Source organism: Pecten maximus, chromosome 5, assembly GCF_902652985.1.
Source record: "Pecten maximus chromosome 5, xPecMax1.1, whole genome shotgun sequence".
NCBI classification, from domain to species: domain Eukaryota; kingdom Metazoa; phylum Mollusca; class Bivalvia; order Pectinida; family Pectinidae; genus Pecten; species Pecten maximus.
Window position 1 is genome coordinate 25,144,949 of NC_047019.1, and position 12,702 is coordinate 25,157,650.

Genomic DNA, 12,702 nt, shown 5'->3' on the forward strand with positions numbered 1-12,702 from the left:
AAATTACAGCGGTGTATATAGGTGTTATTGTGAGGTATGAGAGGTGAGCCCAATGATTGGTTGATTGTGTCACATTGACCCATATGACCCTATACCCGTCGACGTGGAAAACCTTATATTTAAATACAGTATCATAGTCTCGTTTGGTGTCAGTCCTCGTTTGTCACACTCAGGTCATGCATTAATTCTAGATAGGGTTGTTTTCCTTCATATTAACAGCATAACCAAATAAAATGCATAGAATGTTATCGTTTTATTGCATTTTATTTAGTATCTACCGTTTGTTTTGTGGGAAAAAGTCCATTTTCTGGTGAAATTTCAAGCAATCTTCTCTCGCTTGTCGTCAGTCTGCCATCACGTTTGATTCAATAATCACAGTAGTGTCTACCTTTTCCTTTTTGGAGTACATGCGGCTACAGAACAAAATAGGTCCAAATCTGATTTGGGCACGTGACCTAGCTGAATCTTCTATTTTGCAAGATCCTCCCTCTGGTGTTATCAGACACCAATCATGATGTTTCGGGTTTCCGCATGTTTTTTTAAACCTACCTTTGCCAATAAATGACATAAAGCACAGAGGCAGAAACCAGAAGAAAAATACCTTTTTTTTTTTTTTTTTTTTTACATCAATATCGTATGTTGGCTATAAAATATTGCTTACAAAAAACACAAAACAAAACATAACAACATATTCTTTAATAGTGTATAAATCACGATCAACACGTAATTTCGTGTTTTCTCAACGTTCAAGTATTATATAATGTGCCTGGCATTTGTCGGTTTGTGCGTGTACCTATAAGTTGTGACCCGGGTACAGATACATCTGGACGTGACCCCGGGTACGGATACACCCGCCCGTGACCCCGGGTACGGATACACCCGGAAGTGACCCCGGGTACGGGATACACCCGGACGTGACCCCGGATATGGATACATCCGGACGTGACCCGGGTGCGAATACACCTGGACGTGACCCCGGGTACTGATACACCATGACGTGACCCGGGTACGGATACACCATCACGTGACCCTGGGTACGGATACACCATGACATGATCCCGAGTACGGATACACCCGGACGTGACCCCGGGTACGGATACATCCGGACGTGACCCCGGGTACGGATACACCTGGACGTGATCCCGGATACGGATACACCTGGACGTGACCTCGGGTACGGATACACCCGGACGTGACCCCGGGTACGGAAACACCCGGACGTGACCCCGGGTACGGATACACCTGGACGTGACCCCGGGTACGGATACACCCGGACGTGACCCCGGGTACGGATACACCAGGACGTGTCCCCGGCTACGGATACACCTGAAAATGACCCCGGGTACGAATACACCAAGACGTGACCCGGTACGGATACACCCGGACGTGATCCCGGGTACGGATACACCAGGACGTGTCCCCGGATACGGATACACCTGAAAGTGGCCCCGGGTACGGATACACCCGGACGTGACCCCGGTACGGGTACACCCGAGTATTTTCCCGCATATCTGCTGTATAACTCATATAGATCTATATTTATCTATCTGAATTTACAGTCTTTTACATTACAATGACAATATACTGTACAAAAAGTCATCTTACATGTGAATAAAAAAACCCTGCACAGTACGTTACGTTTCTACGTTCAAAAAACGATTAAAGCCATTTTAACCCTGTTCTGCAAATTGTTTCTGTTTGAAACTGTCAACGATTTCTATATTAAGATAATTGAATTTCAATGATTCATTAAAACAAAGATTTTCATTTTTATCGACATTGACCTCCAAGTTCCAATTTACAGATCATGTAGTGAATTTAACACACATTACAAACATTATGGAGGATATATATTAGCATTATCTAAAAAATGCTTATAGAGGATAAAGTACCGACATGTAAGATAATATGACACCTGGCTCATTCGGCTGTTTACTTAATAATTGATTACGTAATAATCAATAAAACCAAATGCTTTTCGAAACCCCATTTAAACAACAACAAAGTCGCTCCCTATGTTGAGGACTTGTAATCTATTCACTCTTTGAATGGTACATCTGAGAGGCCGTCTGTAGGACGTGGAAGTGGGTTTGAGCAAACCACATTAAACGACACGTGAGCCATCTTTATCGTCCCATTTTACCGTGACTGTCCTTATGCATGTCCACAGGTACCGGATGATGCAGATGTTGTGAACCTCATTCGGGGACGAAGACGGAGGAGAGCACGAGGGCTTGGGAGGCTCTAGGATAGCAGTGAACAGTAAAAATGCCAAATTCTGAAAAATATGGCACATGTTTTAGATATGTAAACATTGCCAGTTAACCTTACATATAAACTCTAATAAAGTATATATATTTGTAATCTGTACAACATTTGCAATTTTAATAGAGCTCTGAAGGATAAGTAAACTGATATTTTCCGTGATTTTTAGAGCTGTGAATACCATGGTAACAACTTAAAAAATTCTCAAAAATTGCAAAATATTATGATATTTGACCCAAAATGGCACAATTCTCTACACAATTTTTTTTCTGAAACCTATGGTGGCTCGTTAGGGCCAAGTATCAAATCTCGCATTCTCGCACTCTCGACCTTAGGTCGAGAACGCGAGAATGCGAAAACGCGACGGCGAGGGAGCGAAAACGCGAGATTGCGAAAGAGCGAAAACGCGAGAATGCGAAAACTCGACGGCGAGAATGCGAAAACGCGACGGCGAAAACGAGAGATTAATCTCGCACTCTCGCCGTCGCGATTTCGCTCCCTCGCCGTCGCTCTTTCGCAATCTCGCGTTTTCGCTCCCTCGCCGTCGCGTTTTCGCATTCTCGCGTTCTCGACCTAAGGTCGAGAGTGCGAGAATGCGAGATTTGATACTTGGCCCTAACGAGCCACCATAGAAACCTATTTAAAATTAAATATCTCTATCCCAAAGACAGAATTAATCTTGTTTGGACATATTTTGTAAATTAAGTTTTTCCGCCATCTTACCTTTTCTGTGGGCTTCCATTTTTCGCTGTAGGCAAAACTAAATTTCCTGTGTAAAAACACACGTTCGGAAAATCCGGATATTTGAAATCCGGAACCAATTTATTAATTTTTGTTTAAATAAATGTGAAGCCTGTATGTACTACTTCATACTGAATATACCAATTATAGTGTACATTTATTTTTTCTTCATTTTTTTATGCATATCATAATACATGAGTTATTTGCTTAACAAAAAAAATTGCCATGGCCAGGCTGTCTTACTGTGGTGTGCTACCTAGGTACATCAGTGTCTGGACGCCAGCAGAAGATTGAAGCATAGTCATAATCATCAGCAAGACAACAACTTATGATGCTGTTTCTACACTGGTCACCCAGTGACAACTCCTGGCGTCGTAAGCACTCTAGGAGACCGAAGTCAATCGGCAAATTAAAATTCACGGGAACGAGGTAGCACCCAACGGGAGCTCCCCTCAGTCACCGCAATGACACCCTGACATTCCTACTTTGTTCACAATTTCAATAGAGTGGAATGGTTTCAGAATTTTCCTGTGATCCCTACAGGCGCTGTGCCAACTCCGCGGAAACGCGGTAGAGTGTGACAGTGATTGTTTTACCATTGCCCATATTGTACGTTGAAGACGTCACAATAAACGTTTAAAGGTCTAGAATCTTGGTGTTCTAACCCCTCAGGTTACACAATGCAGAATAAGATTTTTGTCCCATCTATTTCAATAATGATGTATATATACCTGGATTATTTCGCTAATGTAACAGATTACATAATTGTGTACAAATGCTATTGAAGTGAGTATCTGTGTACTGATGTTACTGACGTGATTATCTGTGTACTGATGTTACTGACGTGATTATCTGTGAACTGATGTTACTGACGTGATTATCTGTGTACTGATGTTACTGACGTGATTATCTGTGTACAGATGTTACTGACGTGATTATCTGTGTAGTAGTGTTACTGATGTGATTATCTGTGTACTGATGTTACTGACGTGATTATCTGTGTAGTAATGTTACTGACATGATTATCTGTGTACTGATGTTACTGACGTGATTATCTGTGTACTGATGTTATTGACATGATTATCTGTGTAGTAGTGTTACTGATGTGATTATCTGTGTACTGATGTTACTGACGTGATTATCTGTAAAGTAATGTTACTGACGTGATTATCTGTGTACTGATGTTACTGACGTGATTATCTGTGTACTGATGTTACTGACGTGATTATCTGTGTAGTGATGTTATTGACGTGATTATCTGTGTACTGATGTTACTGAGGTGATTATCTGTGTACTGATGTTACTGACGTGATTATCTGTGTACTGATGTTACTGACGTGATTATCTGTGTAGTAGTGTTACTGACGTGATTATCTGTGTAGTAATGTTACTGACGTGATTATCTGTGTACTGATGTTACTGACGTGATTATCTGTGTAGTAATGTTACTGACGTGATTATCTGTGTACTGATGTTACTGACGTGATTATCTGTGTAGTGATGTTACTGACATGATTATCTGTGAACTGGTGTTACTGACGTGATTATCTGTATACTGAAGTTATTGACGTGATTATCTGTGTACTGATGTTACTGACGTGATTATCTGTGTACTGATGTTACTGACGTGATTATCTGTGTACTGATGTTACTGACGTGATTATCTGTGTACTGATGTTACTGACGTGATTATCTGTGTAGTAATGTTACTGACGTGATTATCTGTGTACTGATGTTACTGACGTGATTATCTGTGTACTGATGTTACTGACGTGATTATCTGTGTAGTAATGTTACTGACGTGATTATCTGTATAGTAATGTTACTGTCGTGATTATCTGTGTACTTATGTTACTGACGTGATTATCTGTGTACTGATGTTACTGACGTAATTATCTGTGTACTGATGTTACTGACGTGATTATCTGTGTAGTAATGTTACTGACGTGATTATCTGTACTAGTATGTTACTGACGTGATTATCTGTGTAGTAATGTTAATGACGTGATTATCTGTGTAGTAATGTTACTGACGTGATTATCTGTGTACTGATGTTACTGACGTGATTATCTGTGTACTGATGTTACTGACGTGATTATCTGTGTACTGATGTTACTGACGTGATTATCTGTGTAGTAGTGTTACTGACGTGATTATCTGTGTACTGATGTTACTGACGTGATTATCTGTATACTGATGTTACTGACGTGATTATCTGTGTACTGATGCTACTGACGTGATTATCTGTGTAGTAGTGTTACTGACGTGATTATCTGTGTACTGATGTTACTGACGTGATTATCTGTGTAGTAATGTTACTGACGTGATTATCTGTGTACTGATGTTACTGACGTGATTATCTGTGTAGTAATGTTACTGACGTGATTATCTGTGTACTGATGTTACTGACGTGATTATCTGTGTAGTAATGTTACTGACGTGATTATCTGTGTACGGATGTTACTGACGTGATTATCTGTGTACTGATGTTACTGACGTGATTATCTGTGTAGTAATGTTACTGACGTGATTATCTGTGTAGTAATGTTACTGACGTGATTATCTGTGTAGTAATGTTACTGACGTGATTATCTGTGTACTGATGTTACTGACGTGATTATCTGTGTACTGATGTTACTGACGTGATTATCTGTGTACTGATGTTACTGACGTGATTATCTGTGTAGTAATGTTACTGACGTGATTATCTGTGTAGTAATGTTACTGACGTGATTATCTGTGTACTGATGTTACTGACGTGATTATCTGTGTACTGATGTTACTGACGTGATTATCTGTATAGTTGTGTTACTGGCGTGAGTATCTGTGAACTGATGTTACTGACGTGATTATCTGTGTACTGATGTTACTGACATGATTATCTGTGTACTGATGTTACTGACGTGATTATCTGTGTAGTAATGTTACTGACGTGATTATCTGTGTAGTAATGTTACTGACGTGATTATCTGTGTACTGATGTTACTGACGTGATTATCTGTGTAGTAATGTTACTGACGTGATTATCTGTGTAGTAGTGTTACTGACGTGATTATCTGTGTACTGATGTTACTGACGTGATTATCTGTATACTGATGTTACTGACGTGATTATCTGTGTAGTAATGTTACTGACGTGATTATCTGTGTACTGATGTTACTGACGGGATTATCTGTGTACTGATGTTACTGACGTGATTATCTGTGTAGTAATGTTACTGACGTGATTATCTGTGTAGTAATGTTACTGACGTGATTATCTGTGTAGTAATGTTACTGACGTGATGATCTGTGTAGTGATGTTACTGACGTGATTATCTGTGTAGTAATGTTACTGACGTGATTATCTGTGTAGTAGTGTTACTGACGTGATTATCTGTGTAGTAATGTTACTGACGTGAGTATCTGTGTAGTAATGTTACCGACGTGATTATCTGTTTAGTAGTGTTACTGACGTGATTATCTGTGTAGTAATGTTACTGACGTGATTATCTGTGTACTGATGTTACTGGCGTGATTATCTGTGTACTGATGTTACTGACGTGATTATCTGTGTAGTAATGTTACTGACGTGATTATCTGTATAGTAATGTTACTGACGTGATTATCTGTGTACTGATGTTACTGACGTGATTATCTGTATAGTTGTGTTACTGACGTGATTATCTGTGTACTGATGTTACTGACGTGATTATCTGTGTAGTAATGTTACTGACGTGATTATCTGTGTAGTAATGTTACTGACGTGATTATCTGTATAGTAATGTTACTGACGTGATTATCTGTGTACTGATGTTACTGACGTGATTATCTGTGTACTGATGTTACTGACGTGATTATCTGTGTACTGATGTTACTGACGTGATTATCTGTGTACTAAAGTTACTGGCGTGATTATCTGTGTACTGATGTTACTGACGTGATTATCTGTGTACTGATGTTACTGACGTGATTATCTGTGTACTGATGTTACTGACGTGATTATCTGTGTAGTAGTGTTACTGGCGTGATTATCTGTGTAGTGATGTTACTGACGTGATTATCTGTATACCTATGTTACTGACGTGATTATCTGTGTACTTATGTTACTGACGTGATTATCTGTGTACTGATGTTACTGACGTGATTATCTGTGTAGTAGTGTTACTGGCGTGATTATCTGTGTAGTGATGTTACTGACGTGATTATCTGTGTAGTAATGTTACTGACGTGATTATCTGTGTAGTAGTGTTACTGACGTGATTATCTGTGTAGTAGTGTTACTGACGTGATTATCTGTGTACTGATGTTACTGACGTGATTATCTGTGTAGTAGTGTTACTGGCGTGATTATCTGTGTAGTAGTGTTACTGGCGTGATTATCTGTGTACTGATGTTACTGACGTGATTATCTGTGTACTGATGTTACTGACGTGATTATCTGTGTACTTATGTTACTGACGTGATTATCTGTGTAGTAGTGTTACTGACGTGATTATCTGTGTAGTAGTGTTACTGGCGTGATTATCTTTGTAGTGATGTTACTGACGTGATTATCTGTATAGTAATGTTACTGACGTACTAATCGGTATAGTAATGTTAGTTACTTGATACCCTGATGACCGTCTCAGGATCATCACTGACATGTTTCAACTAAATTCCATCGGTGGAACTGGAGAAGTTGAAAATGATATTTTCGAAAGTATTTGTCTGCCTCCCTTCCTAAATATGTCCTCCAATTCTTATCTCAATCCAACCATGCAGAGGAACTTGATGGGAGTTTTTTTTTACAAGATGGCTGACATGGTGGCCATCTTTGATTTCGGATTAACTTAAAAATAACAACACTTGACCAGGGCCATCTCAGGATCGATTCAGGCTAGTTTGAACTGAATCCCACTGGGTGAACATTACTAATGTGTCTTAAAATTATTCCAATAATGTGTGGGTGTTTAATAATGTTTCAAAATAGCCGCCACCGTAGCACTTCCTTATTCCCTTGGCATAATCAACAATGTTCGGTTAAATCTCCACAGTCGGGCTTGTGGTTTTCAAGATGGCCGCCATGGCCATGTTAGATTTGGGACGACCAGAATATAACAACGCTTATTCAACATCATCTCAGAGTCAGATGACCTGATAGCTAGTAAACAAAAACAGGCGTGGTATCTGTTTTTCACGTTTCAAGTAATTTGACATTATTTTGAGATGTTTAAATCGTCTGTTCATCTGATGACGTACGGTATATAGCGACAGAATATCGACTTGTTTACAGACACGACACACTCTAGTATTGCCTCACCTATCCATGACAGGTGTAGTGTGATGACGTACATGTATATGTAGACAGTTACGTGACACTAACAGTGATCAGGTAGTGGGTAACTGACGTGGCAGTACACGTGTACAAATCACTTGTTAAATCGTTATCACTCTACAGTCCACCGTGCAGCTGAGCTTGCTACGAAAAACAAAATGAATTAAATTATCTGGTATTAATATACATTTAATCATAGCTGTAAACAAATTAGTATTCAATACTGATGACGAATGTTACTACAAATGTTTAAAACCCATATAATTCTCAAAATGGAGGCCGAGGACACTGTTATAGTACAATCTGTTGGGGATTTCCCTTAGCTAGCATAGAGAGCGAGGATTCGATGTTTCGAGAACCAGCAGGGATTTTATTCTGAATACTCTGCGCTATTGCATCAAAGTATTGTTATAAACAATTGTATCGTTTTGTATAATCCTTAAGCCACGATATCACATGAATTTTTATTTAGAACTCAATCATGGACAATGATAATGAGACACTAACTAACAATCTATATATAAGTGTAATATAGACGAGTGATGTTACGCAATGTTTAGAAGGACTTGGTAGGGTAGTACACACTTTACACTTAACACAATATTAATACTAGTGACGAGTTAAATTGATTGGACTATTGTTGGCCTTTTTCTTTCAAGTATCCTCCGTTTATCTTTATCTAATCCCGTATTAAGTCCTTAGTTACAACACATCAAAGAACGTCAGTGTCATTATTAAAGAGTGATGATATATCGCATAACCTGTCAAAACTCTAGATACGGATCTCTATATCAAAATCCTGATATTTCGCATTTTTTCTACCTTATATCATAATAGTTAAAATCTAGCTCACCAGATTAATTTTGAAAACCGTCGTTGTATTTTATTCTATTTTATTTTTGAACAACCACTTTTTATCTAATATCAAATTTCTGTTGGAACTCTGTAAAATAACAAGTCTGCTTTACGCTGACGTCAAACGGTAAAATACAGCTGATTTTGATTGCAAAATATCCATAGTAAATATCAATGTAAATTAAAAACCAATACCATAAGTGTTATATTATGCATACCATGGACAAATTATATGAGCATTGCTTAAAAATATTTCTTGTAGTGTTTAAATGAATGTTGCACCGTTCCGTACACACAGATATATGCAATGATGACGTCTGTCGATTCCCCATAAACCGGGTACATTCTTAAACCGACAAAACAAGGGCGATAACTCTTTCAGGTTTAGCGGATTTATCGCCAATCATGACATCACTACTGTAATTACACACAGCACGATTCATCTGAGCTATGTAACACGATAAAGCTATCCTAACACACGATAATGTTACCCTATTATATAATTACAGCCCAACTGTCATTTAATCTATCACGTTTATATTCCCTGGGTGATATGTATCAGGGTTTTATTATCGTTTAACAATAGTATAATGGCTGGTCGATTCACCAGAAGTCCTTAAATTGAAAAAAAATCTACGGGGAAAAAAATTACAGGAAAGCATTACAGAATTTAAAGAACGCCTTTAAATAATGTCCCTTAATTTACCAAGAAGTTTTCCTTAATTCCTATACCATACAGAAGTTTAAGTTTATAAATTTCTTTAAAAATGATAAATCGCTGACAAAGAGTAATTTTGATAGAATGAAAACAAGAATAGGCCGTTACATATCCTTTATACAAATCCAAAAGTAACACACTTGAAGCTATTACCACCAAATCAGGTTTGGCTCCTTATTTTATCTGTTAGATTTAGATTTTATAAACTATCGTGTTCTGTCACTATAGTGTATGTCACATTCGGTCTTAACGCGACCGATTTTCTTTGTTGTTGTTTATAAGATACATTTCTCTACCAAGGGTGCCATTTGGTAGAAACAATGTATACAGTGTCGACAATGTAGAATTTGTAAGAAACGCTGATAAGACATCTTGGTTAAAACACTGGAATTCACCAAACAGTCGGCTAGACCTGCAGGAGTTATCTCTCTTGGTTTTGAATGTGATCAGCTGATTATTTCTGTTCATCGGCTGTTTGCAACATCTTCGTCTCGAATGAACGTTAGAATTACAGTAAAGCATTTCTTAACTGAATGTCACTTGTACAGAAATAATTGACCGGCTTAGACTACATACATCTAAATATAAAAAAAACACACGGAATGTCACCGTAATGTAATCCATTTTCATGTGTTATTCATTAAAGTGATATATTATATACCAATAAATAACATTTCGAAGAGGACAGGTTGACACATGGATGCTGAGACACACATAAGTCATACATGCAATTGATAAAATCTATAAATATGTAGACAAACTTATAGAAATTACAAAGTAAATAAGCGCAAAAATGTTAAGATTTTAGTGTTAACGCGTTTATATTGCCGTATATAGCAACCGGGTATACATGCATGTGTAACATTTCGATGACTAGAATGACAATTTCACCAGGGAAGCGTTTGAATGTATCACATCGAAAGGTTATTTAGGTTACATGATATATGTATGAAAACTGGGTAGTTAAATTGTCTGTTAAAAAATCTGACTGAAGTTGTGCAAAAGTCTATGCGCCCCCTCGTCCGGATTTTGAAATAGCTCTTCTACAACATTTGAGAAAGTTGCTCTTTTTATTACCCCATCAGTGTTAATAAGTGCAGCCGAATCGACTTTCGTGGATATTTGCACTTTTTACAATAACTATAACAAAAATAAATACAGGCAGGTCGTTGTAAACATAATATAATGACTGCTTTGCAAGTAAACAAACAAATGGTTCAATGTATTGCCAATTATATTTTGGACATCTCAAATCACCTAACTCAAATAAAAGGAAATCAGGTATCATTAACACAACAGAACGCAGAAGTTCCCCAATTTTGGAGTGAGGAATGGTTGTACAGGAGGAACAGGTACAGGTGAAATGTTCTTAAATACAAATATATTATGTTGTAAAGATGCTTAATGTTATCACAGCACTGCAAAATCCACTTTCTATTAATTCCTACTTTGATTAATATTGCTGTATTTATCTCTGACTTGTTCTGATGATAATTATATACATTGAGAAGTGAATGTCTACGTTGGTCTGCTTCCTGAAGGGCTTACTCCCGTCAATACCTGATTGCAAATAGTCAACATATAATTGGGTACGTGCCTCTCCTTTTTCAGCTGGTTAAGATTTGTCTATCCTCACCTACATGTATGAAGGGAACACTCCAAATTCTAATGCTCGCAGAAGAATACTTGACACATAAGGATAAGGAAATTTGAATGACTTGATTGGCCTTAGCCAAGCGGAACATCGACTTAACGTTGTTAATTACGGATTCTTATGGGATCTAGGAATAACATATGCTTAAGGTATGTCCCCAGACTTACCATCTGCCGACATTCTAAAAGGTTGTTGTGTATAAGGCGTGATTAAAGTAGCTGAATACCAGTCTTTCTAAAAATGTGAAAATATCTAGGCAGCCAGAAATACAATATTGTTCGTAGGGATTTAAGAAAGGTTTTAAAACATGCTTTTAACTCATTGTCTTTATCCTCAACTCTAAGGCATGCTAAGCAACAATTATGTATTTCAAAAACCTGAAAATGCGCACGTAAGGTAATTTTGGTATGTGGCAAGCACACTTCGCTTTTGGAAACAGGACTTGTTATAACGTTACAGACAAGTGGTCAGCATTAGTACCTATATTGGCAAGCAACACAGACTCGTCTTCATTTTTATTTTATTTTGACTTCAAGTTGATAGTTCTTTATAATGCGGAGGTTTTTCTTAGTTCGGAATTTGGTATGGTATTGTAAAGAGAGGAAACGAAAAGTCTGAATAGAGGATAAACTTTGAGAAAAGGATTTTCAATATTGACTTAAGGATATTCGAAATTCACAATCCACTAAGTGCAGTTTCTCAGTACACAATGTCACATTTCCTGTTGTTTACGATTTGGGTTTCCGGTGTTAATTTCAAGTAGCTTAAAATAAAGCCATTCCTTTGATAACTAAGAACGTAATATATTTTACCAGCTTTTAAAGAAAAATCAAAACTTATCTTAGTAAAGTGTCTTGATAAAAATCGTTGCTGGATAATAGTGTCTTAACACCCAACCCTGATAAATAAATGTCAATTACATTAGAAATTTTCAGTTTATATTCAAAGGAAAGACATAAGTTCGAGATTCCAAACGCCGAGGCATTTCATGTCTTTGTTCATAACACAGTTACTTCTTTGATATCTATATATGCACGTGTGCTTAACCAAATATCTATAATACATATCAACGTGGGAATCAAACAGGCATGTTCATTGCCGACCCCGCCCGGGTACGGTCAAGCCAAAATCAGTTTTTAGGAATCCTCACAAACAAATAGTCATTATTGTCCTA